We start from the raw sequence: 25,957 nt of genomic DNA, 5'->3' as shown, positions 1-25,957 counted from the left end.
TTTAACACATACAATGCCAGGAGGATGGGGGTACAGGGAAATAAAACCATGAGAACTGAGTAGAAAGTAGTCTTTTAAGGAACAATATAAGAGGAGAACACACCTCAAAAAGTAATATGGAGCAGAGGAAAAGCTGTGAAATAAACCATGTACAATCAGACCAAGACGTCAGGATTGTTGAGTAGCAGGCAGTGTTTTTAAGGTGTAGTGATATAATCTTGTGCAATCTTTTAAGGTGCAAGAAAATAATCTTGAGGTTGGATGTGTGTTACAGGTTGGAAAGTGGAGACATGAGAAAAAAGGATTTCTTTATGGCAGACCTTTATTTAAATCCCAAGTGTGTGGCTTATGAACTTTGCAGTGTCAAGCAAGTTACTGCATTCTTCTGAGCCTTGTCTATAAAATGTGGATAGTAACTATCTTTTGAGACTGTTGTGAATGTTTTAGGTACTGCATGAATCTAGGTTCCAAGCAGAATACACTAAATAACAACTCTTAACCAGCCTAATGAGAGAAAAAAATAAAAAAGAAGAGATATCTAAGAGACAAAGGTGGCTACTTTTAACCTTCAACTCTCTCCTCCAAAGGACAAAATGATAGGGCAGTTCTCCATCTGATGGAAGGCACCTGGGTCACATAGACCTGTGGGAGTTCCTTGCTGGATTTAGTCATATCCTACAGTCATCTCTTGCGTAGTAGAGCTGCAATGTCCAATACAATAACCACCAGCCACATACGGTTACTAAACTGGAACTGACTACAATTAAAAACACATCCCTTTGGTTTCACTAGCTATGTTTCAAATAATCAATAGCCGCACATGGTTAGTGACTGTCATATTGGAAAGTATATCTGCATATGCACACATATACACATACATATGTGTATTTTCATCCTCGCAGAAAGTTACATTGTTTGCACATGCTTGACTACAGTGGATAATGTGGACAAAAGTGTAACTACAGGAGAAGTCAGGGTTGCGTGAAGAATGGAAGAGAGAAACTGGAATAAGAATATAAAGCTGCTTAGAGAAGGCTTACTCTTTCAAAAAAAAATGCCTAGAGTAGAGGCAGTAAAGAGGGGAAGTTAAGATTAGTAAGGTGGGCAAACCTTAAGCTGTGATATCTAAGGCCTGGGATGGAAGAATGTCGGCTGCATTTGAAACCCATTCTAGGAGTGGTACTTGGGGCTCTGATGTCAAACAGATAACCTATTCTATGGTGACTAATAAGGGTAACTGTTTATACAGAGTGAATCATGTGGTATCATTGAGAACTATGTAAAGTCAAACAGATGTTATCATAGCAAATAGACTTTCCTAAATGGATCATACAATTCAAGGAAAGATGGAAAGCAAAAGAACACTTAGATCAAGAATGATCTTTTTCTATGAATCTGAAGCACATAAATCAAAGTCCTGAGAGAACCAGATGGACAATTCCCTTAGTGAATCCACCACCAGGATTCTAACATGCTGTGAATAAATATATGAAAAGCTGGTTGGATGGGATAGAAAAGCTCTGAAGCCCAAAGATGAAACCATACACCAGCACTGCCACACCCAAAAGAAGTAGATGTGCAATGTCGTTGTGAGTGGTGCACTTGGGGTCTGAGACTAACAGTAACCAGGGGCATAGCTAACATGTGTAAGCAGTGACCAGGTGCCAGGCCCTGGGCTGGGACCTTAAATATGCCCTGTCACAGGGGATCCCACAACATCCAAGTGTGATTATACTCATTTTATAGATTAGGAAACTGAATTTAAAAAAAAGGCAAGATGTTTGTTGATTAGAATACAAATGACCAAATTAAGGTCCTTACCATTGTCTTTGTAATTGACTCCTGTTCTGGTGAGATCAAGATCAATAACGGACCAACAATAAAAGGAGAAAGGGAAAGGAAACTTAAAAAAATGTATTTTGTGTAAATATTTTTGAATAATTTTAAATTTTTAAAAATATTGTATATTTCTTCTGTCCTCTCTGCTTTACCCATTATGCAAAAAACTACAAATAAAAATAAGTAAATTGAAATGAAGAATAAAAGAGCATGTGCCCTTTTGAGGTTTGGGCAAAGTCCCTCTTAGTAGTGTCAAGCATCTTAAAGTCAGACAAGCTGGAGGGAGAGGCATGTGCCAGATGGTATTCCAAAGTCAAAGTGGTCCCTGAGGCCATTCCTTCCTACAGTGGTTTATTTGAAGACTTTATTCTTTTATGAATGAGGTCTTATGCCTTGACAGATGGTTTTTATTATTACAGGTTACTCTTTACCCTAAGCAAAACCTCACTCCCCGACTTATGTTTGGGCAAGCCATCATCTTCCATAGTTTACAGAACTGAACATTTACAAATGGATCCACATGCTCTGACTCATAGCTCTCTACTTATATAATCTACACATATAATCATACATGTTTACAAACAATATTTTAAAGGCACTCATAAAATGGAGATTGAGTCTTTACAAAGTATTATGTCTGGAAAATCATGGAAAGGGATGAAAAAAAATTAAGGATTTCATCCTAAATCCCCTCTATGGGGACTTATGTGGAATCATGAAAAGGCTGTGAGTCATAGAGCTGATAGAGGTCAGGGTCAAAGAACTAATATCTGTTGGAGATCAGAACCAATGTTGATCTGATGTGGACCCACTTCCTTATGCTCCTGAAATGTATGAAAAACAAACAATGAAATGGCCCCTGTAAATGAGAAGGCCTTGACAAAGAAAGACTTCTTCAAAGAAATTTTTTTAAAACCAATATAACTTAAGAAAAATATCCTATTTACATGTGCACCAAAAATAATCAAACACCTAGGAATAAACTTAACCAAAAAGATCAAAGTCCTATCTTTTGAAAATTAGAAAACACTGACAAAAGAAATTGAAGACAACACAAATGAAAAGACATTCCATGCTCACAGGTTAAAAGAACAAATCTTGTTAAAAAGTCCATACTACCCAAAACAATCTATAGATTTAACACAATCCCTATCAAAATAGCAGCGGAATTTTTCACAGAACTAGAACAAACAATCTAAAAATTTGTATGCAACTACAAAAGACCACAAATAGCCAAAACAATATTGACCAAGAAAAACAAAAGTGGTGGTATCACTATTCCAGACTTTGAGTTATATTACAAAGCTGTGGTAATCAAAACAGTATGGTACTGGCACCAAAAAAAGACATATAGATCAATAAAACACAGTAGAAAACCCAGAAACAAATTCACATTTATATGGTCACTTAATCTTCTGAACAGGAGAAATGAATATACAATGGGAAAAAGTCTCTTCAACAAATGGTGTTCAGAAAACTAGACAGCAACAGGCAAAAGAATGAAACTGGACCACTTTTTTTCACTATACACACAAAAAAAAATGGATTAAAGACCTAAGTTTGAGACCTGAAACCATAAAAATCCTAGAAGAGAGCATAGGCAGTAATTTCTTTGACATGAGTCATAGCAACATTTTTCTAGATATGGTTCCTAAGGCAAGGGAAACAAAAGCAAAAATAAATGATTGGGACTACACCAAAATAAAAAGCTAATGCACAACAAAGGAAATTAAGAGGCAAACTACTGAGTGGGAGAAGATATTTGCAAATGACATATCTGATAAAGGGTTAGTATCAAAAATATATAAAGAAATGATGTAACAACCCCCCCAAAAAAACCAAATGATCCAAATAAAAAATGGGCAGAAGACATGAGCAGAAATTTCTCCAAAGAACATATCCAGATGGCCAAGAGACACATGAAAAGAAGCTCAACATCACTGGTCATCAGGGAAATGCAAATCAAAACAACAATAAGATACAACACCTCACACTTGTCAGAATGGCTAAAATCAAAAACAAAAAAAAAAGGAGGATGTGGAGAAAAACAAACTCTTTGTCACTGTTGTTGAGGATGCAAACTGGTACAGCCACTCTGGAAAAGAGTATGGAGGGTTATCAAAAAGTTAAAATGAGAATTATTCCATGATCCAGTAATTACACCACTGGATCCTTACCCAAAATATACAAAAATACAAATTCAGAGGGATACATGCCCATGTTTATAGCAGCATTATTTACAATAGCCAAGATGCGGTAAAAGCCCAAGTATCCATTGATTGATGAATGAATAAAGATCTGGCATACATATTTATATATATGCATATATATATGAAATATTATTCAGCCTTAAAAAAAGAATGAAATCTTACCAGTTGGAACAACATGGATGAAATGAGTATAATGCTAATTGAAACAAGTCAGAGAAAGACGAATACCATAAGATTTCACTCATGTGGAATTTAAGAAAGAAATGAGAAAAAATGGAGAGAAACCAAGAAACAGACTTTTAGCTATAGAAAACAAACTATTGGTTATCAGAGGGGAGATGGGTAGGGGGATGGGTGAAATAGGTGAGGAGATTAAGAGTAAACTTGTCATGAGTCCAGGGAAGATGATGGCATAGGAGGACGCTGGGCTTACCTCCTCCTGCTGATTACTTGCATTTGACACACATCTGCCTAAATAACCCAGAAAACTGCCAGAAGCCTAGTACAACAGACTCTCCAGAACCAAGCATAGACAAGAGGCCCAGGGAAGAGGGTAGGAAGGGCAGAGAGGTGGTGCATGCTACAGGGACTGGCGGGACAGAGCCTGGGCAGTGGAGGGGCAGCCCGCAGGCAAGGCAGAGCCCCCGAAGTCAGGCTTGCAAAAGCAGAGGGACCAGACTCCATGAGTTCTGACAGCCAGTGGGAGTTAACATTTGGAATGTTAAAACAACAGCTCTGCTCTCAGAGAGCAGAGAGGGGAGGGCGAGAGGACGCAGGGAGGGAGAGTTGTTGAGCCCTGGAAGACAGAACTCAGCTTGGCCAGGGGAACAAAGGCACTGGGAAGCTCCATCTCCCTCTCCCATCCCCCAGCCCAAACTCCAAAGGGAATCAGTTCCCATCACCAAATATGCTTGCAACCATACAAATGCCCAAAGCTGTGCTTCTGTGGATCCATCACTCCAATGGTCTGCCTCCCTCCCAGTGCTGCAGGGCCCCTCCCACAGGGGACCACCCACTGCAAAGCAAGATAAGCCTTCCCCTCCTGCCCCTGTGCACCTTGCGGATCTGTATTCACCCTGCCTAATATGCCAGATCCCATCAAACACCGCCACAAGCCTGGCAGTGTGCAAGTAGCCCAGACAGAGGCCACACCACTCCACAGTGAGTCCTGCCACTGGGAGAGGGGAAGATAAGGTACACACTAGTCTGACATGGAAACAAATGAGAATGAAAAAACAACAATCCAAACGCTTTGGGAATGCAGCGAAGGCAGCCCTGAGAGGAAAATACATTGCAATCCAGGCCTATCTCAAGAAACAAGAAAAATCCCAAACACAAAATCTAACAGCACACCTAAAGGAAATAGAAGCAGAACAGCAAAGACACCCCAAACCCAGCATAGGAAGGGAAATAATAAAGGGCAGAGCAGAAATAAACAATATAGAATCTAAAAAAAAAAAATGTAGAGCAGATCAACGAAACCAAGAGTTGTTTTTTTGAAAAAATAAACAAAATTGATAAACCTCTAGCCAGGCTTCTCAAAAAGAAAAGGGATATGACCCAAATAGATAAAATCATGAATGAAAATGGAATTATTACAACCAATCCCTCAGAAATACAAGCAATTATCAAGGAATACTATGAAAATCATGTGCCAACAAACTGGACAACCTGGAAGAAATGGAAAAATTCCTAAGCATCCACACACTTCCAAAACTCAAACAGGAAGAAATATAAAACTTGAACAGACCCATAAACAGTGAATAAATTGAATCAGTTATCAAATCTCCCAACAAATAAGAGTCCAGGACCAGATGGCTTCCCCAGGGAATTCTACCAGACATTTAAAGCAGAGATAATACCTATCCTTCTCAAGCTGTTCCAAAAAATGGAAGGAAAACTTCCAGACTCATTCTATGAAGCCAGCATTACTTTGATTCCCAAACCAGACAGAGACCCAGTAAAAAAAGAGAACTACAGGCCAATATCCCTGATGAATATGGATGTAAAAATTCTCAATAAGATACTAGCAAATCACATTCAACAGCATATAAAAAGAATTATTCACCATGATCAAGTGGGATTCATTCCTGGGCTGCAGGGCTGGTTCAACATTCGCAAATCAATCAATGTGATACATCACATTAATAAAACAGAATATAAGAACCATAGGATCCTGTCAATCGATGCACAAAAAGCATTTGACAAAATTCAGGATCCTTTCTTAATAAAAACCTTCAAGAAAGTCGGGATAGAAGGAACATACTTAAACATCATAAAAGCTATTTATGATAAGCCCACAACTAATATCACCCTCAATGGGGAAAAACTGAGAGCTTTTTCCCTGAGATCAGGAACACGACAGGGATATCCACTCTCACTGCTGTTGTTTAACATAATGTTGGAAGTACTAGCATCAGCAATCAGACAACAAAAGGAAATCAAAGGCATCAAAATTGGCAAAGATGAAGTTAAGCTTTCAGTTTTTGCAAATGACATGATACTATACATGGAAAACCCAACAGACTCCACCAAAAGTCTGATAGAACTAATACATGAATTCAGCAAAGTTGCAGGATACAAAATCAATCTACAGAAATCAGTTGCATTCTTATACACTAATAATTAAGTAACAGAAAGACAAATAAAGAAACTGATTCCATTCACAACTCCACAAAGAAGCATAAAATACCTAGGAATAAACCTAACCAAAGATGTAAAAGATCTGTATGCTGAAAACACTAGAAAGCTTATGAAGGAAATTGAAGAAGATATAAAGAAATGGAAAAACATTCTGTGCTCATGGATTGGAAGAATAAATATTGTTAAAATGTCAATATTACCCAAAGCACATTCAATGCAATCCCAATCAAAATTGCACCAGCATTCTTCTCAAAGCTAGAACAAGTAACCCTAAAATTTGTGTGGAACCACAAAAGTCCCCGAATAGCCAAAGTAATATTGAAGAAGACCAAAGAGGGAGGCATCACAATCCCAGACTTTAGCCTCTACTACAAAGCTGTCATCATCAAGACAGCATGGTATTGGCACAAAAACAGACACATAGACCAATGGAATAGAATAGAAACCCCAGAACTAGACCCACAAAAGTATGGCCAACTAATCTTTGACAAAGCAGGAAAGAATATCCAATGGAAAAAAGACAGTCCCTTTAACAAATGGTGCTGGGAGAACTGGACAGCAATATGCAGAAGGATGAAACTAGACCACTTTCTTACACCATTCACAAAAATAAACTCAAAATGGATAAAGGACCTGAATGTGAGACAGGAAACTATCAAAACCCTAGAGGAGAAAGCAGGAAAAAAACGTCTCTGACCTCTGCCACAGCAAGTTCTTAATTGACACATCTCCAAAGAAAAGGGAATTAAAAGCAAAAATGAACTATTGGGACCTCATGAAGATAAAAAGCTTCTGCACTGCAAAGGAAACAATTAACAAAACTAAAAGGCAACCAACGGAATGGGAAAAGATATCTGCAAATGACATATCGGACAAAGGGCTAGTATCCAAAATCTATAAAGAACTCACCAAACTCCACACCCAAAAAACAAATAATCCAGTGAAGAAACGGGCAGAAAACATGAATAGACACTTCTCTAAAGAAGACATCCAGATGGCCAACAGGCACATGAAAAGATGCTCAATACTACCCAAAGCTATCTCAACATCACTCATCAGGGAAGTACAAATCAAAACCACACTGAGATATCACCTCATACCAGTCAGAGTGACCAAAATGAGCAAATCAGGAGACTATAGATGCTGGAGAGGATGTGGAGAAACGGGAACTCTCTTGCACCATTGGTGGGAATGCAAACTGGTGCAGCCCCTCTGGAAAACAGGGTGGAGATTCCTCAAAAAATTAAAAACAGATCTACCCTATGACCCAACAATAGCACTGCTAGGAATTTACCCAAGGGATACAGGCATGCTGATGCATAGGGACACTTGTACCCCAATGTTTATAGCAGCACTTTCAACAATAGCCAAATTATGGAAAGAGCCTAAATGTCCAGCAAGTGATGAATGGATAAAAAAAACTGTGGTTTATATACACAATGGAATACTACTTGTGAGTGAGAAAGAATGAAATATGGCCCTTTGTAGCAATGTGGATGGAAATGGAGAGTGTCATGCTAAGTGAAATAAGTCATACAGAGAAAGATACCATATGTTTTCACTCTTATGTGAATCCTGAGAAGCTTAACAGAAGACCATGGGAGAGGGGAAGGAAAAGAAAAGTTAGAGAGGGAGAGAGCCAAACCATAAGAGACTCAAAAACTGAGAATACACTGAGGGTTGATGGGGGGTGGGAAGGAGGGGAAAGTGGGTATGGGCATTGCAGAGGGCACCTATTGGGATGAGCACTGGGTGTTGTATGGAAACCAATTTGACAATAAATTTCATATTAAAAAAAAAAAGAATAAACTTGGCATGATGAGCACCGAGTCATGTATAGAATTGTTGAATCACTACACTGCACACCTGAAACTAAGTAACCCTATGTGTTAACTATACTGGAATTAAAATTTAAAAACTTAATTAAAAATGATTAAAAATAAGAAATAAATTTTAAAAAGAAAAAAATAAAATGCAAGTTAAATGTTGTAAAAAATGCTTTTTTTTTTTTTAACAGCTAAGGGACACAATAGTTTCACAGAATAGAAATAAGGAAAACCCTTCAGCAACATGTTTTAACTTCATCATATTTTTTCTCAAGATATGTCAATTTGCCAAGGCTGCCATAACAAAATACCACAAACTGGGTGAATTAAACAAAAACAGAAATTTATTTTCTTACAATTCTGGAGGCTAGAATTTCAAGACCAAGGCATCAGCAGATTTTTTTTTTTTGGGGGGGGTCTCTCTCATTGGCTTGCAAATGGCCATCTTCTGACTGGGTGTTATCATGGCCTTTTTCCTGTGCACATCCCTGGTGTCCCTCTATCTCTCTTCTCGTAAGAACATCAGTCATACTGAATTAGTGCCCATCCATCTGACTTCATTTAGCTATAATAACTTCTTTTTTAATTTTTTTTAATGTTTATTTATTTCTGAGACAGGGAGAGACAGAGCATGAGTGGGGGAGGGGCAGAGAGAGAGGGAGACACAGAATCAGAAGCAGGCTCCAGGCTCTGAGCTGTCAGCACAGAGCCTGACGTGGGGCTCGAACTCACAAACCGTGAGATCGTGACCTGAGCCGAAGTCGGCCGCTCAACTGACTGAGCCACCCAGGCGCCTCCATAATAACTTCTTTAAAGACCCTATCTCCAAACAAAGTCACATCCTGAGGAGTACTAGGTGTAAGCACTTTAACATATGATTCTGGTGGCACACAATTCAGCCCAAAATATTTGGATAGCTATGTTCTCACATGACTCAGCAGCTCCGTCTTCCTCTAATCCATCTTCTACTTATTAGTGAACAAAGTTCCTCTTAGTATATTAAGTTAAATTTGAGATACAGAAGAGATTAGACATCAATTAAAACAACAAGGTAACTAACTATGCCTGCATTTCATTGTATTTCAACAAGGTTTCCATCTGAGAATCTAACATTGGTATCCAAACTGGAATCAGTGGAACACCAGTCTGCCAACTGGATATGAGGCTGAGTTTATAGTGGCATGAGCTGATAAATCCAAAAACATATACAATGAAGGGCACTAAGCCATATATTTACTGACAAGGACTGCATTCTCCCAAATTCCCTACCAAAGAGAACTGCTAATGATAGGCATCCCTAGAAGAGGTGTTAGGATCTCATGTGACCAGTGGGACTGGGAAAGTTGAACTAATTGAGTTGGGTCATTATTATGGGCTCTATTAAGTCCAAGAGTGCAATGAAAGGGAACACAATGTGGCTAAAGCAATGAGGATTTGTGTAGATGAGAATCTCAACAATGAGATTTTTATGACACTGTGGATGGCCTCATTGACTACTAGGAAGGCACAACCAGAATGCTCCAGGTGGTCATCGTACTGGCAATAATGATGAACTTAGATATGCTTGACTACAGCGTGGAAACCTGATCGTTCTTGCTCCAACACTGGAGCCAAACTCCATCTTTGACTTCTTGACAAATTCCGTGTACATTCCATTGGCATGGATCTAACACCAGAGCTGGTGCCTCCCCCAAAGCTGTGGCAAACAGAGAAGCCTAAAGATCTGTGCAGTAGTCAACATGGTTTTGAATCTGTTCTGGAATCAGGCCAGTGTTTTCCTCTTCAGTGGTACATTGCACATGCTCACAGAAAACTTCAATATCTTCCCACTAGTTGTGAACTGGCCAGAGTGAAAGAGCTGTTGGTGGATGTCAGGGTGAATATCATCACGTGTGCATGGTTCCAGATCTACAAACACTGATGCAAGCAGCAGACTTGTGAAAACGTTGTCCAACATGTGGTCCTCTTCTACAGCATCTTGTTCCTGAGTACTTGGACTTCAGGCTGGATACTTTATTTCAGGCAGCAGAGTTCTCAGCAAGGATTGTCACAGTAATAGCTAGGCCAGCCTGGATAGAGAACTATTCACATATGGTGAATATTTGGAGAGATCATTTTGTTTAGAGGAGGTAAAGTAACTTGCCTCACAAAGATCTTACCAACACAGCATTAAGAGGTCTTAAGAAGAAATTAAGAAAAAGTTGACATTTTATGTCTAGTTTTCAGATCCTTTGGGAGAATTATGAATTTATTAGACCTGAGTTAATACTGCCACCCATGGATTTTGGCTTTAGGAAATTCTTGATATAACAATTATTCATTATCTCATCCATTTTCATATGGATTTCCTGACTCAGAAAATTAGGAGTTGCCCTCCCCCCAACACAGACACACAGCTCTTCCCCTCCAAACACACACTGTCCTCTCTCCTCCCCACATACATTCCACCCAATTTTTTCTCCAAAGTAACATTTCCCCCAACACTTTCAACTTCAATAGCTACAGTAGCACCATCCAAAATTATATAAAATAACTTTCTAACCAGAAAGCTGAAGATAATTTAAAAAATCATAACAGACCCAAATATTTCTATTCTGAAGAGCTTTGTATATCTCATAATAATTACTGATTTATTATCTGTTTCCATTTACTTAAAAAAGAGTACCATAAATACGAATCTAAGGGAGATCCAGCTATACTGGTAGTACTAGGATAGTGATCTGTTTATAAGAAATGGATGGAACCAGAAAGTCTTTGGATCTAATATTTAAGAGTGACAAGACATCTCCAGAGTTTTTCTCTTGTACCTTCAGATATAAGGAGGGAAGGAAAGTGAAAGCAATGAAGCCATATAGGAAATGAAAACTATGATTGGGTGTTCATGCAAAGTCCTTTAAATGGGTGATGATTAAAATCTGGGGCTGCATTGTAGTGAGGAATGGCAGTAAAGCTTGGGCAACTTATGATTCAGTGATCCTTCAATCTGAGCATGCATCACCATGGATGTGAGGGCATGGTCTCCAATGAAATCCTGGGTCTTTATCATAGCTCAGTTAGCACTGAAAGCAGTTTATTCCTAGGCTTTCCCACTTTTGACTAGAGAATTTAACAACAGCAGATGTTTACTATTAAATCACTATAGACCAGACACTAAGTTATACTTCACAAGCACAATCTCATTTAATCATCACAACAACCCTGTGAGGTGGATAACATGGTTGTCCACATTTAACAAACCAGAAGACTGAGGTTCAGAGAGGCGAAGTAATTTGCCCAAGTTCACACAGCTGGTGGAAAAGGTAAGACTTGAATACAGGCCCACTGTGTGATCCTGTAATACCTGAAAATAATTATTTTGTTGCAGGGATTAAAAGTAAGGACACATGGACAATTCCTATTAGACTTGTAAATTCAGTATCTTCTTGCTGTGGCAATCCTTACATTTTCATATACATTCACATCAGTGACTCCAACAGTGTCTCCTTAATTCAGCTGTTGCTGCAATAGGTTGCATTTAGAACCTTCTAGATGAAGCCTGCTTCTTTTCAAACTGTTGACTTAAATTGAAATGGGTGTGTCCAGAATATGTTCTAAAAATTAACCTTGTTGTGTTATTCCTACTGATGTTCCCACTTTCTGGTATTTCATTTGGAGATTTAACAGGATGAGAACAGTGTTCTTAGGACTAGAAAATATTTCTCATAGAAATTCCTTCTGTTGGAGGCTCTTTCTGTAAAAGTAGGAGCAAGGCAAGGCTATGTTCTGTCTCTTAGACATCTGTACCATCCTTCTGGGGCAGAAAAATGAATTGGAAGATTGCTGCCACATTTTGTCTTTAGAAAGGATGAGAAAATGGAGTATCTTGAGATAACAATGGAAACACCATGAGGACAGAAACACTTTGGTCCTCCAACCACAGGGCCCAGCACAGAGGACACACTGCTCAGGGCTGCATGCTTACTATGACAGGCCCTGCCCTAGATGCTGAGTGCTCTACATGGTCCTTGCCCTCAAGGGGCTCACTGAATGATGAGAAAACAGATGAATCAATAGGGAGTTCTGCAGAGGGGCCATTGCACAAGGGATTCATTATGTTAATACTCAGGAGAAGCATCTGATTCAGGGAAGGCCTCTCAGAAGGTTCCATCTACGCTGAGACGTAGAGGAATGTAAGTTATCAAGAAATTGGAGTAAAGAGCCCTCAAAGCTAGCACTTTCCAAAACTGCATATACCTGGGGAGCTTCAAAAAAAATAAAAATAAAAAAGCAACTGGTACCTGAGGTCCATGTATAGAGATTCTGATGTAATGAGTCTGAGTACAGGGGATTTTAAATTTCCCCAAAAGACTTTAATATGAAGCCAAAGCTGAGAATCTGGACTGGTAGCCAAGAATACTGGCTGGGTTTTGAAGTCACTGGATGGGGGCACCTGGGTGGCTCCGTAGGTTAAGCATCTGAGTTGGCTCAGGTCATGATCACATGGTTCATGGGTTTGAGCCGCACGTTTCGCCCTGTGCTGACATCTCAGATCCTGGAATGTGCTTCAGATTCTGTGTCTCCCTCCCTCTCTGCCCCTCCCCAATTGTGTTTGCTCTCTCTCTCTCAAAAATAATAAACATTAAAAAAAAAAATAAAAGTAAGGTTGCCTGGAAATCTTTCACTTGGGAAAGCCCAGAGATCTCCAAGCAGTCTTGTCTAGTACGTGGTATCTGAGAAGACTTTCCACAATTCAGAATCACTGTTACATGTTAGCGGCACCTGCAAGGGCCCAAAACAGAAACCAGAGGCAGTTCTGTGGTTAGGGTATAAAAGGAAGTACATGGGCCTAGATTAAAAGGAAACTTGTTATCCAAGTTTTTTTTGTTTACCTTCATGTGAAGGACAATGGGTAGTGAGTGAGTGGTTTAAGAAGAGGAAGTGATATTTTAAAATTTGCTCTCAAAAGATTAGATGCAAGATGGAAGACAGCACATTCAGTTGGAAGTGATCCTTGGGCAGAATGATGCAGGACTTGGAATGTTGGATGGAGGACACAGATATTTTTGATTCAAATCCCTTTGCTTTCAGAGGAAGATGGAAAATCAACTTTTTTTTTTCCTGTTCTTACTCAAGTGCTCTACAGAAAAAAAAATGTATCATTAGTCAGACTCTATACAATGCCTACTGGGGCAAGGGGGTAAAGGGTAAGGAAGAAAGTGGAAGTTTCCTGAAGAGGGGGATCCCACAGCTCACCAGCAGATTCCAGCAACCTCTTTTCAGAGAGTAAAGTATCAGGCTCCTTTTTTTAAAAGGACAAAGCAGGGCAAAGACTGAGAGGGTTTGAGAATGAAATTCAAGAACTATACTAATCATTCTACTGGTGTGCACTCAGCTCTAATGAATATCCTACTCTCCCCACCACCCTCCTGCCCCCCTTCAACATTTACTCTTACCCACTTGGCTCCTGGCATTTTCCCTTGGGTTGTTTAGGAAAGGATGAGGCCATGGGAAGAGGAGCCTCATGCACTCTGTCTTTCCTGGGTGACTGGCCCTGCTGGGAAAATGGCCCCAAGCCTTTCATGATTCAGAAGTCTGAGAAAGGACTAGGCGGCCACTCATGGGGAAATGAGGACTTGTCACCACTCAGCAAACATGTCATAAGAACAAAGCGTGAGGTATACCTGTTCACTTCCTGCACACATCCTTCATGTGGCTGCTACCCCCAGGGGAGCCCGCTGAAATCAGCATCAATCAACACAAGGTGCATTGTGAGTCCTCTCTCCCTCGGCAAGTTACAAGTGAAGAATGTCACTGCAACTTGACACTGAAGGTGACAGATGCTGCTGAAATACACCTCTGGGCTCTTTTAAGCTCTCTTCTCCTGACAGTAATATTAGGTAATTAAATATTAAACTATTTCAATAATTTTCTTCTTAAAATTGGGGTTTTTTTTATTAGTGCAAAGATGCTCCTGCTGATAAAAGAATTCATGGTGGCCAGAAGGTTTAAGATTCACTGTGGTTTAAGGGAGGCCAGGAGAACCAAGGAGGATCCTCAGGGCCAGGCAATTAGAAATCTAATCTACACTTTCCACCTGGTGTGGGATCTACTAGCTCTTTGCACTGAACTGTCAGTGTGGCTTTTAGTTCTTTACACTTGCCTGAAACTCCTTTTACTAGGTCAAAGGAGTGGCTTGCTTTTTTCTTTTCTTTATTAAAAAGAATCAGTACGACTTATTGATCTTCTGTTTGTCATGAGCTTTGAAAACATTGCATCATTTAATCTTTTCAACATTTCTGCACTGAGGTAGTATTTCCAGTCTTTTATGGGAGAGTGAGGCTTGTAGAGGTTGAGTGACATCCTCAATGGAGTGTACCCAAATAGGGCCAAATTGGGGTCGTGAACACACGCCCACCTGATCTGTTATCTACTCTCCTGTCTATACCTCAGTATCTCTCTTCCCCAGGGAACCATGTCCCTGGAGCCCAAGCACAGAATATAATTCAAGTAATGTTGTACTGTTCAGAGAATCAACCCCTTCTCCAGGACTCAGCTTTATCTGAAATAGTTTGCCCATTGATTCATCCTTTCATTGATTTATTGACTATTTAGTGACCAACTATTTTGATACAAGCACTGGGAGACAGTGATTAATGCATTAGGGTCCCTGTTCTCATAGGGTTTGGTTGTGTCATGGGGTAAAACAGACACTAAGAAGTAAAGGAATAAATATTTGAGATACATTTAGAGGGCTGAGTGCTATGAAGACAACAGAGGAAGGCAAACTGGTAGAAAGTAATTTAGATCAAGGAGGTAAACCAGGTGGTCAGAGAAGTCTTTTCTTGATGAGTCATGTTTGAGGTGGAAAGGGAATAGTGGGAAGAAGCCAATGATGCAAAGACCTGCAAAAAAAGAGATCCCATTTAAGAGGAACAGTGAGCCCAGAGGCAGGGAGGCTGGACTGAGCCTGAAGTTGTGTGGCTTCTGCTCTCTCCCCTCCACGAGACATGTACTTCATGTTTAATAAAGGTGGTCATGGTGTTACTTTAAATTATCTAAGTATTCATAATTCTAAAATAATTCTTATTTCCAGTAAGATTATCATGCTCACAATGATGACACATGACGGAATTACATTCTAGAAAGTAGAAAATCTGTAGCCACTATTTTCAGGAATTTCTACCTTACCATCCCTACATTTTCTCCCTTTATATATATTATCTCATCAATCCTCATTTAACGGCTGTGCCCAATATTATCCCTGTTTTATATGATGATTATATGTTTCCTATGATGAAATAAGGCTTAGGGAGGTTGGATCAGCCTGCTTGGGCTGTTGTAACAAATTACCACAAACTGGGTGATCTCAACAACAGAATTTAATTTTCTCAGGTTCTGGAGTTTCCCCATTATAGTAGAGTGTCTCAGTTGCCAAGAGATGAGAACTATTTCTATGTACCTCAGGAAGTCCTAGTTATGAAAAGTGGAAATCAACAGAGAATTATCCACTGACACTTTTCCCACACAGCCCTGTGCACCCTCCTGTAAACAAAGCTATGGCTAGACACTGCCGGCCCACCAGGGTATGCCTGGTCATGCCTGGTCAGTTCTCAGATGGAATGCGTTATGCTCTGCAAGTCTATCAACAAAAAAATAAATAATTCCTCTGAGTGTTTAACGAATGAAGGGCGATGACCTACTTACCTTCTTGTATATTTTGCTGTGGAAAATGAGTTTAATCACTTTATAAAGTAGGAGGCTTTGATTGGGGATTACAATTAGGTACAAGTTGGAGGAAAAATTATACAGGTAAAGCCACATGTTAGGACAATGGCTGCAGGTCTACTCGGTGACTGCACTTATTTGCATAGAACTGTTCAATCTCAAAAGCGCTGTCATGGCTATTATCTCACATGCACCGCGACAAGCTTTGGTCTGAGGCAAGATGAGTGCTGTGTGTTATTGATATTCCTGCTTCCTGTTCCAGGAAGTGGAGGCTCAGCTGGAGAGTGACTTCCAGGTGGGACAGCTAGGAGGTGCTGAAGCTGAGACAGAGCCCTTGGCTTCTGCCTCCCCCTCTTCCACACAGGGATTCCCAGTGTCTTCTCCTTGGATACCCACGTGTTCTCTGCTTTGCAGAGACACATCTCTATGCTAACACTCATGCTGAGCAGCTCTGAGAAGTGATTTACACAGAAACAGATCTCTACCTTCTGCAGGGCTCATGTCTTCTGCTTCAGGTCTCATTCCAAAAATCAGCTTCTTAGAGAATACTTTGTGACCTTCCTCTCAAGAGTAGTCTCCCACTCCTTCACCGGGTTATGTTTTATCCCATGGTCCTGTTTATTTCCTTTATGGTACTTATTATTATTACATTTGTATAATTTCCTTGTGTATTTTGTTTTTCATTTGCTTCTTCTCTTCTGAGACAAGGCAGGCTTCGTCAGGAGAGGGAGTTTGGGCTTCTGTACAGCAAAGGAAACAATCAACAAAACTAAAAGGCAACCAACGGAATGGGAAGAGATATCTGCAAATGACATATTGGACAAAGGACTAGTATCCAAAATCTATAAAGAGCTCACCAAACTACACACCCAAAAAACAAACAATCCAGTGAACAAATGGGCAGAAAACATGAATAGAGACTTCTCTAAAGAAGACATCCAGATGGCCAACAGGCACATGAAAAGATGCTCAGCGTCGCTCCTCATCAGGGAAATTCAAATCAAAACCACACTCAGATATCACCTCACGCCAGTCAGAGTGGCCAAAATGAAGAAATCAGGAGACTATAGATGCTGGCGAGGATGTGGAGAAACGGGAACCCTCTTGCACTGTTGGTGGGAATGCAAACTGGTGCAGCCACTCTGGAAAACAGTGTGGAGGTTCCTCAAAAAATTAAAAATAGATCTACCCTATGACCTAGCAGTAGCACTGCTAGGAATTTACGCAAGGGATACAGGAGTACTGATGCATAGGGACACTTGTATCCCAATGTTTATAGCAGCACTCTCAACAATAGCCAAATTATGGAAAGAGCCTAACTGTCCATCAACTGATGAATGGATAAAGAAATTGTGGTTTATATACACAATGAAGTACTACATGGCAATGAGAAAGAATGAAATATGGCCCTTTGTAGCAACGTGGATGGAACTGGAGAGTGTGATGCTAAGTGAAATAAGCCATACAGAGAAAGACAGATACCATATGGTTTCACTCTTATGTGGATCCTGAGAAACTTAACAGAAACCCATGAGGGAGGGGGAGGGGAAAAAAAAGGAGGTTAGAGTGGGAGAGAACCAAAGCATAAGAGACTCTTAAAAACTGAGAACTGAGGGTTGATGGGGGGTGGGAGGGAGGGAAGGGTGGGTGATGGGCATTGAAGAGGGCATCTTTTGGGATGAGCACTGGGTGTTGTATAGAAACCAATTTGACAATAAATTTCATATATTAAAAAAAAAAAAAAAAAAAGGAGAGGGAGTTTGGTAATCTTGATCACTGTGCTGCCCTAAGCACAGTCTGGTACGTAGTAGATATTCAGTAATGACACTGGCTAGGGAAATAGGAGAAGCACTGCTATGTAAAGTTATCCTAAGGCCTAAGGCTAACAAAGAGGGCATGAGGAAATTCACACCCTGGTTGAATGACTTACTCATTATGTGATCTTGAGAAACTTATTTTAACCTCTGTTAAGAGTTAAACTGTGGTCCCTCCACCACCCCCACCTAAATTCAAATTTGAATGTTGAAGCCCAAATTTCCAGTACCTCAGAATGGGACTATACTTGGAGAGATGGTCTTTAAAATAGTAAAAGCAAAAATGAGGTCATTAGGGCAGACCCTACTCCAGTAAGGAGAGGAAATTTGGACATAAGCACATACAGAGGGGAGGCAATGTGAAGACCCAGGGACAAGATGACCATCTACAAGCCAAGGAGAGAGTCCCCAGAAGAAACTGGTCCTGCTGACACCTTGATCTCAGACTTAAGCTTCCAGAGCTTGAGACACTGAGAAACTCTTGTTTAAGTCACCAGTCTGTGGCACTTTGTTATGGCAGCCTGAGCCAACTGATACAACCTTTCTAAGTCTTAGTTCTTCCTCTCTACAACAGGATAATAATGGGCATTACTATCAAATGAGGATCAATGAGATGATATATGTAAGGGGACATAAGAGTGACAGTAACATAGCAATTACTTAAAAATACTAATCAAAAATTTTCTACTTTGTTCATAGATTGTAACTTGGAATGTCATAGGTATCACTAACATAGTTTTAGCAGAGTTCAAATAAGATATGGTTTAGAATTACGCAGACCTATTTGGTTTTGAACTTTTATTAAGGATTCAGTAAGTGTTTGCTGCATGAATAATTGAATTCGTAGACATTATAGATATACTTATCTCTATTCTTTTGGTAGAGAATTCCCTTCAACTCACAGCTCTGTTTAACACATAGGAGCACCCATCTAATGCAGAGGGAAAATTCCCATCATAATGAACACAGCAGTTCCACCTTATTGCTTTATATATACATTTAGTGTGAGCCAAAACATACATCTATGAGAAGAAAATAATTTCTAATTCCTTTCCAGAACAATATTATACCATGAATTAAGAATTGATTTCTCTAGGGCACCTGGGTGGCTCATTTGGTTGAGCATCTGACTTCAGCCCAGGTCATGATCTCACTGCCCATGGGTTAGAGCCCTAGGTGGTCAGGCTCTGCACTGGCAGCATGGAGCCTGATTCAGATTCTCTTTCTCTCTCTCTCTCTCTCAAAAATAAATAAGCATTAAATACACACACACAACACACACATATTTTTATGTACATTATATATATAAACATATATATAAGAATTGCTTTGTCTAAATACTACTTTTTTCTCCCAGGAGAAAACCCAAACCCTTAGATGTTTCAAGGACAGCTCTTTACAAACAGAATAATAAAGCAGCAGAGTGCTTCCCAGCCCCCTCCTTCCTGGAAGAGGTTCCTGTTTCCCAGAGGTTTGCTCTAAAGCCAGGACCATCACCTCCAGGCACACTCTGCATTTCCTGTTGGTAATGTCCATTAGAGTATGTGGTAACGTGGATGATAGAAATAACACACACACACAGACACACTCACACACATGCACTCAAATACTTATGTGTCAGAGGAAGGAAACTTGGGCGTTGGAAGGGCCCCTTAATTTAGGGTAGACACACATTGTTTTGATTAGCTTATCTGTATCATCTTTTGAGATTGTTTCCATAGGGCAGTTTCTGCCTTAGGGAATATCCACACCTGGGTTTATTCCACTGCCTTCTGAACCCACCTCTGGAATTAAAAGCTCTTTTCTATCTAGTTCCCTGTTCACCCAAGTGAACCAGAGTTTTCCAGATCTCACATTAATGAGTAATGAGAAGCAACTGAAAGAGAGGTTGATCAGCTACAATCCCAGAGAATCCTCTGGAACCTAGCACACTCACCCTCCACACTCTGCTTTTTCTTCTCTAAGGAGAGGAAGAAATGGCTAGAAGAGAGGAAGTGCTTTTTTTTTTTTTTTAATTTAGCAGTTGACAGCATGCAGGTTTACACAGCATCACCAACCAAAGTGTTATTTCCTTTTAGTAAATGCTAAAGTCAGATTTAAATATATTGAAGGAATACAGGAACCATTCGGTTATTATTTTTTTTATATTCCCTTTTCATTTATGGCAGGTTTCACATACCCTCCTGCAAAGACAAGAGCAAGACATGATAAATTCTGACAGAGTAATAAAAAGCTTAGTTATTTTGTTCGGTTTGTTGTGTTAACCTCAGACTGTTAAAGACACATGTATTCATTTCCTTTGTTTGTATTTTATTGGAACACTAATTACTGTTATTACTATTATTGCCACTCTTTATAATAATATCTTACCTTTAAATGCAGTCTTTTATCCTGAAATAGCCAAAGCTGTTTACAACCCATTCAACAAATTAGACATGAGTCTCACTTCACTCTCCCCTAAAATGTACCCCCTTCCTGGAGTGAAATCCAACACCTGTATAACTACATGCCTAGCCTAGCCTGGGAAGTCATTAAGGACAGAAATGGCTGGATCATGATAGTCAAGCCACCCAGCCACTAGCCACAGTATTAACAGGCACTAAAAAAGGACAACAGGGGCTCCTGGGTGGCTCAGTCGGTTAAGCATCCGACTTTGGCTCAGGTCATGGTCTCGCAGTTTGTGAGCTCGAGTCCCGCTTCGGGCTCTGTGCTAACAGCTCAGAGCCTGGAGCATGCTTGGGATTCTGTGTCTCCCACGCTCTCTGCCCCTCCCCCACTCACACTCTGTCTCTCTCTCTCCTTCAAAAATAAACAAACATAAAAAAAAAAAAAAAAAGGACAACAAAGGTCTTTTATGAAATATGGCCCCTGATCAAAAACCTAAATAAGTAGACAAATAATTTATCTTCTCTTCTGGACCCAAGCCTATACCAGGTAGAGGTACAAGTGGAAAAAAAAAAAAAGTTATTTTTGCTACTGTAAAGGGGAAAAAAATCTTGTCATTTTATGAGAAAGTGTCTTTACATTAGAGAGTTAATATGATTGAAGCATTTAACCTTTGAGATGCATTTGAACTGAAACTGTTTTTTCTTGTTCACACTTTACTATTCACCTTCTACAACAAGAATATTGAGACCTGTTTGAGTCTTATCTTGTTTTTTGTTTTTTGTTCGTTTGGTTGGTTTTTTGTCCCCCAGAGAGTTTATTTGACCACCATTAATCTTTTTTGACTGTCCAATTCAACCACATTGCCTTTTTCTGCAAGACCACACACAGAGAGCCCCTTGGACTTTGAAGAATTTTAGTGGAAGGCACATAAACAAATTATCTCTTTCTCCAACATTTTTGTGCTCCTCTGATTTGGAGAAAAGTGGGTTTGTCACAAAAGTATTTTTGAGATTCTGGGGGCAGGGACAGAAGTAGTAAACCACCCGTTTGTCCATTGTCCTCACCCATATCTGCCAACAATCCATCTCTGACCATCGAAAATTCTCCTTCTCAGCAAGGCCCCAGCAGCCCTTGCCCAGCCCCACCCTGCCATCTCACCTGAAGAGTATTAAATCTTAGGCTCTAAAGGAACCTGAACTGTTCTTCCACACCTAACCTTCTTCTACTGCTCAAACCTTTGTGGTCATGGAACAACTTTTCTGGAGAAGAAGACCTCAGGTAAAATTCAGTTTCTTTATCAAGTCTGGGGCAAATTTCCCTGGACTGCATTGATAGTGTAGCTTACTTAGAATACCTTGGATCATGGGCCTGAACTTGAGAAAGCAAAGCAAACATCACTCCTTTGAAATCTGATTTATCCTCCTAGTCATCTTTGATAAATACTCTCAATGAAGACTTAAACTCATTTAGCTATGCTATTAAATTGTTATAAAACTAGAAAAATATTGGCAACAAAATTTGTATTTTTAGACTTTTATTTTTGTTTTTGAGTTGGGGGAAGATTATAAGGGAAAGCAGATTTATAGCTGATGAATGTGCTTTCCTCTTATCTATTCCAGGGAATTTGCAAAGTCCCAGGTAGCCTTTTGTTTTGTTTTGTTTTACATGCCAGTTAAAAATCAAGTGTCATAAAGGCAAGGTTACCATATAATATCATCCACCAAAATTCAAATTCATTTTTATGTCATTTAATCATGACATAATCCTTTGTAATATGCAAAATAGTTTAAAGGATTATGTCTACAAAGAAGTCTATAGAAATCACTGCAAATTTTGGGAGTAATGATATTAGTGCACTTAACCATGACTGCAACTCACCTGATTATAGATTGCCAAATTTTAGGGTTATCTGAATGTAGGGCTAGTGTACCAGAAAATTTCTACTTATGAGTTGAACCTGATGATGTGCAAAGACTTGTGTTTGCATTGGTTATTCTATTTTGCCTGAGAGGAGGAAGGCAATATTAACAAATAATTTGCTTATTCTAAAGTTCTTCAAATCCCTTCACGTTACTCAGCCCATGGATTGGCATCACTGGATTTTCCATATTCAGAACTTTGGCAGACTAGAAAGCAATTTGACTCATCACCTCTTTGTCCTTGACCTCAGGGTACCTCTATGATTTAAGCTGAGTGACCCTAGGACCTTTCCTTGATGGTAATACTCCAGGATTTCTGTTTCTACCAGATGGTAGACTATGTGGAGTTGCTGGCTAATGAGATTAAAATATTCATGAATGCTTTTTATCATACAACTGCCTGGCCTTGCAACCAGAATGGCATCATCGTGTCCATTTGCACCAGAGGAAGTGTGTGTAAGCAGAAGCCAAGTGGACCGCATTTTGTTGACACAGTACCACAGGCATGCTGTGATTCATTTGGCTATTCACCTGGCTCCTCGCTTTGTTAGGCCCATGAAGTCAGATGTTAAGGATTTTCCCCAAGGTAAGTTTGCTCTGACAGAAATATGGAATCCAGAACATCAATTTAGAAACCTAATGTAGCCATAATACTACAGAAAGCTGAGAAAGCTCTCGGGAACAAAGTGGTGGTATTTTAAACTTTCTCCGAATATTATGTACTCTCCTCTCATTTTTAAATTAGAAATAAACATATGTCATCAAAAATTAACAAAGAAAATGAACTTCAATAGAACAAATTTGGTTTGCAGAAAATTGTTTTTCTATTTTAAATAGGGGGCAAAATGAAGCCTTCCCTTGCATGTAGTAGTCCGTGCTGAAAGATGAGGGAGGTTTTCAAAAATTATTTCAGAAAACATGGGTAGAGTCCCTACCCTGGGAGTCTTTATATGTGATTCATAGATAAAGCAAGAAATGCTAGGGAAGCTGGGAACCACAGTGAACACCAAATCAACCTGTGTAGCTAGAGATACAATTCTATCAAGCAGAATGCTGAGCTCTGAGGAAAGCAAGTAATTTTCTGCTAGGAATCAAATGCTTAACTAAGTACCTGGTGTTGCAATGGGGAAGGAAGGCAAGAGTACTGGAGCATGTATACTAGAAAGAAAAAGGCAAGGTCAGAGAGTTAAGCAGGTGTGGGGGGGTGGGGGCGGTTCAAAGTCAGAATCTAGAAGAAGGATCACTCTAAGAGTAAACAAGTTGGCTTCCCGGATGGCTTCTCAGATTAGAAGTATCATCTTGCTTTAACTATGGGAAGAAGAATGAGCCAGAGGGCATAATAGTGCCTAAGAATCATGAGGTGAAAGAAGTCAAAATGGATGCTCGAGAAATCCGGAAACCATTCCTGGGCTACCTTATCTGTGTCTCCACATGAACTAAAGTTCTGAACTTAGATAAAGAGTTAGATTAAGTGGTAAAATAGCTTATGGAGCCTTTGATGGAAACATACTTGGGGTAGAAGTGTGAAGAATATTGTCTACTCAATGAATACTATTATGAGATTCCTTTGAAAGCTATTTTAAAAAATCAAAGACCCAGTGTACTCAGACAATGATAATAAACAAAGGTATGTTCAAGTGTGTTTTCTCATTACTTCACACATCTTTCAAAGTTATGCTCTCTAAAGGTCTTTTTTCATGGCACAGAGAATTTGCTACAATTTGCTGAGAGCATTTGCCAATATTTCAGTATCAGAGCCTCTGAAACCTCATTGATACTTTTTTTTATTTTTCAGTTTGTTAAAGGTAATTGTGTGTGACAGAGTGAAACAGAGGAAGACAGAGTGGATATAATGGAAAGGGAAGAACAGAGGAAAGGACAGAACATGTTCCAGTGGGCTCGAGAAACCACACCTAAGAGCCATCTGTCCCACCTCAGCAACATCATGATTGGCCCTGAGGATTTCCTTTTTTTCTTTTTTGTTCTGAGATCCTGTTTTAAGATAAAGGACAGCCAACATCCAAGGAAAATGAAACATTAAATAAGTGAAAACTTTACATTTTATTTTATTTTAAATGTTTATTTTGAGAGAGAGAGTATGTGAGCAGGGGAGGGATAGAGAGAAAGAGAATCCTGAGCAGGCTCTGTGCTGTCAGCTCAGAGCCCAACACAAGGCCAGAACTCAGGAACCCATGAGATCATTACCTGAGCAGAAATCAAGAGTTGAAGAGTCAAATGCTTAACCAACTGAACCACCTAGGAGAACCCCCATTTTAAAAAAAAAATGTTTTAATGTTTATTTATTTTTGAGAGAGAGAAACAGACAGAGTGTGAGTGAGGGAGGGGCAGAAAGAGGGAGAAATAGAACTTGAAGTAGGCTCCAGGCTCTGAGCTATCAGCACAGAGCCCGAGGAGGGGCTTGAACTCACAAACCGTGAGATCATAACCTGAGTCGATGTCAGACGCTTAACCTACTAAGCCACCCAGGTGCCCCAATTCCCCCCTGCTTTTTAATATAAAGTTTATTTATTTGTTGTGTGTGAGAGAGAGTGTGTGTGTATGTGTGTACATGACTGGAGGAGGGGCAGAGAGAAAGGGAGAGAGAGAGAGAATCCCAAGTAGTCTCTGCCCTGTCAGCACAGAGCCCAATGCAGGGCTTGATCTCAGGACCCTGAAAGCAGACCTGAGCTGATATCAGGAGTCAGATGCTTAACTGACTGAGTCACACAGGCATCCCGAGAATCTTAAATTTTAAATTTGGTATGTATATATTCCTTATTCTTCATAGAGGCACATTATTTGAACTTATTAATATTTTAGTTGTCTCCCATATTTAAAAGGCATAAAATGTGCAAAGATGACTATTTATAAGAATCTCCATTTCTCATGTAGTCAAAGGCCTCCATATAGGTATTGAAATCAGTTATTATGTAAATTATGTGTCACATGTAAACCAACTGGTGCCTCAGTTCCATGACTCATTCTTTCATGATTAGAATTTATAAAGGTGGTTTTGCACAATTTAATGTGCTTGTGACTTTTACATTATATTGCTGACTATAAATGAGTGGTTTCCAAGAAAGATAGGGAGCCACATCAACTAGAAAAATCTCCTCAGTTGGTTTTAATGCACTAGCTCCCTGGCACCCTCTCAAGCCCCTCAAATCTTCAACAAAACCACTTCTCTGGATCACATCTGAAAGACAGAATCTCCACTTATCACACCCTATAGCATATTGTCTTCCTCTTCTCCATTCCCCCTTTGATGGTGGTATAGAAATTATAAGTGGAAGAACAATCAAAGGAGTGTAATTTTAAATTAATTTATTGTTTCATTTGTGGAAAACTGCCAAATAAGAATCATTAAAATTGGCTTCTACAATGGTTTCTCAATAGAAACCATTACTTTTAGAGAAGAATATCTTTGTTCCAAATCAAATTAAACACTGTTGAGAACACCATTAAATAAAAACTTTAGTCAAAAGCATAAAATAAATTCCTACCCATTACTCTGTGAGAATTTAACAAAGTGGCCGTAAGCCTACATACAGATGCTGCAGAATAGTGTTAAACATTGGGTTTTACAATAAAAATTGGGATGTACTTTATAATTA

At 39.5% G+C, this 25,957-nt stretch overlaps 1 long non-coding RNA gene across 1 annotated transcript in view; it reads left to right on the top strand.

The window, feature by feature from the left end:
- Positions 1–24,461, top strand: part of LOC125935657 (uncharacterized) — a 28,502-nt gene extending 4,041 nt beyond the window's left edge. The window contains exon 3 of the long non-coding RNA XR_007461740.1: positions 24,139–24,461. This is a non-coding gene — a long non-coding RNA (uncharacterized LOC125935657). The remainder of the gene's footprint in view (positions 1–24,138) is intronic.
- The last annotated feature ends 1,496 nt before the right edge of the window (positions 24,462–25,957 follow it).

The sequence above is a fragment of the Panthera uncia genome (assembly GCF_023721935.1).
Source record: "Panthera uncia isolate 11264 chromosome A1 unlocalized genomic scaffold, Puncia_PCG_1.0 HiC_scaffold_17, whole genome shotgun sequence".
Taxonomy (NCBI): Eukaryota; Metazoa; Chordata; class Mammalia; order Carnivora; family Felidae; genus Panthera; species Panthera uncia.
The sequence above is the reverse complement of the archived record's forward strand: the minus strand, read 5'-3'. Positions and strand labels throughout refer to the sequence as shown.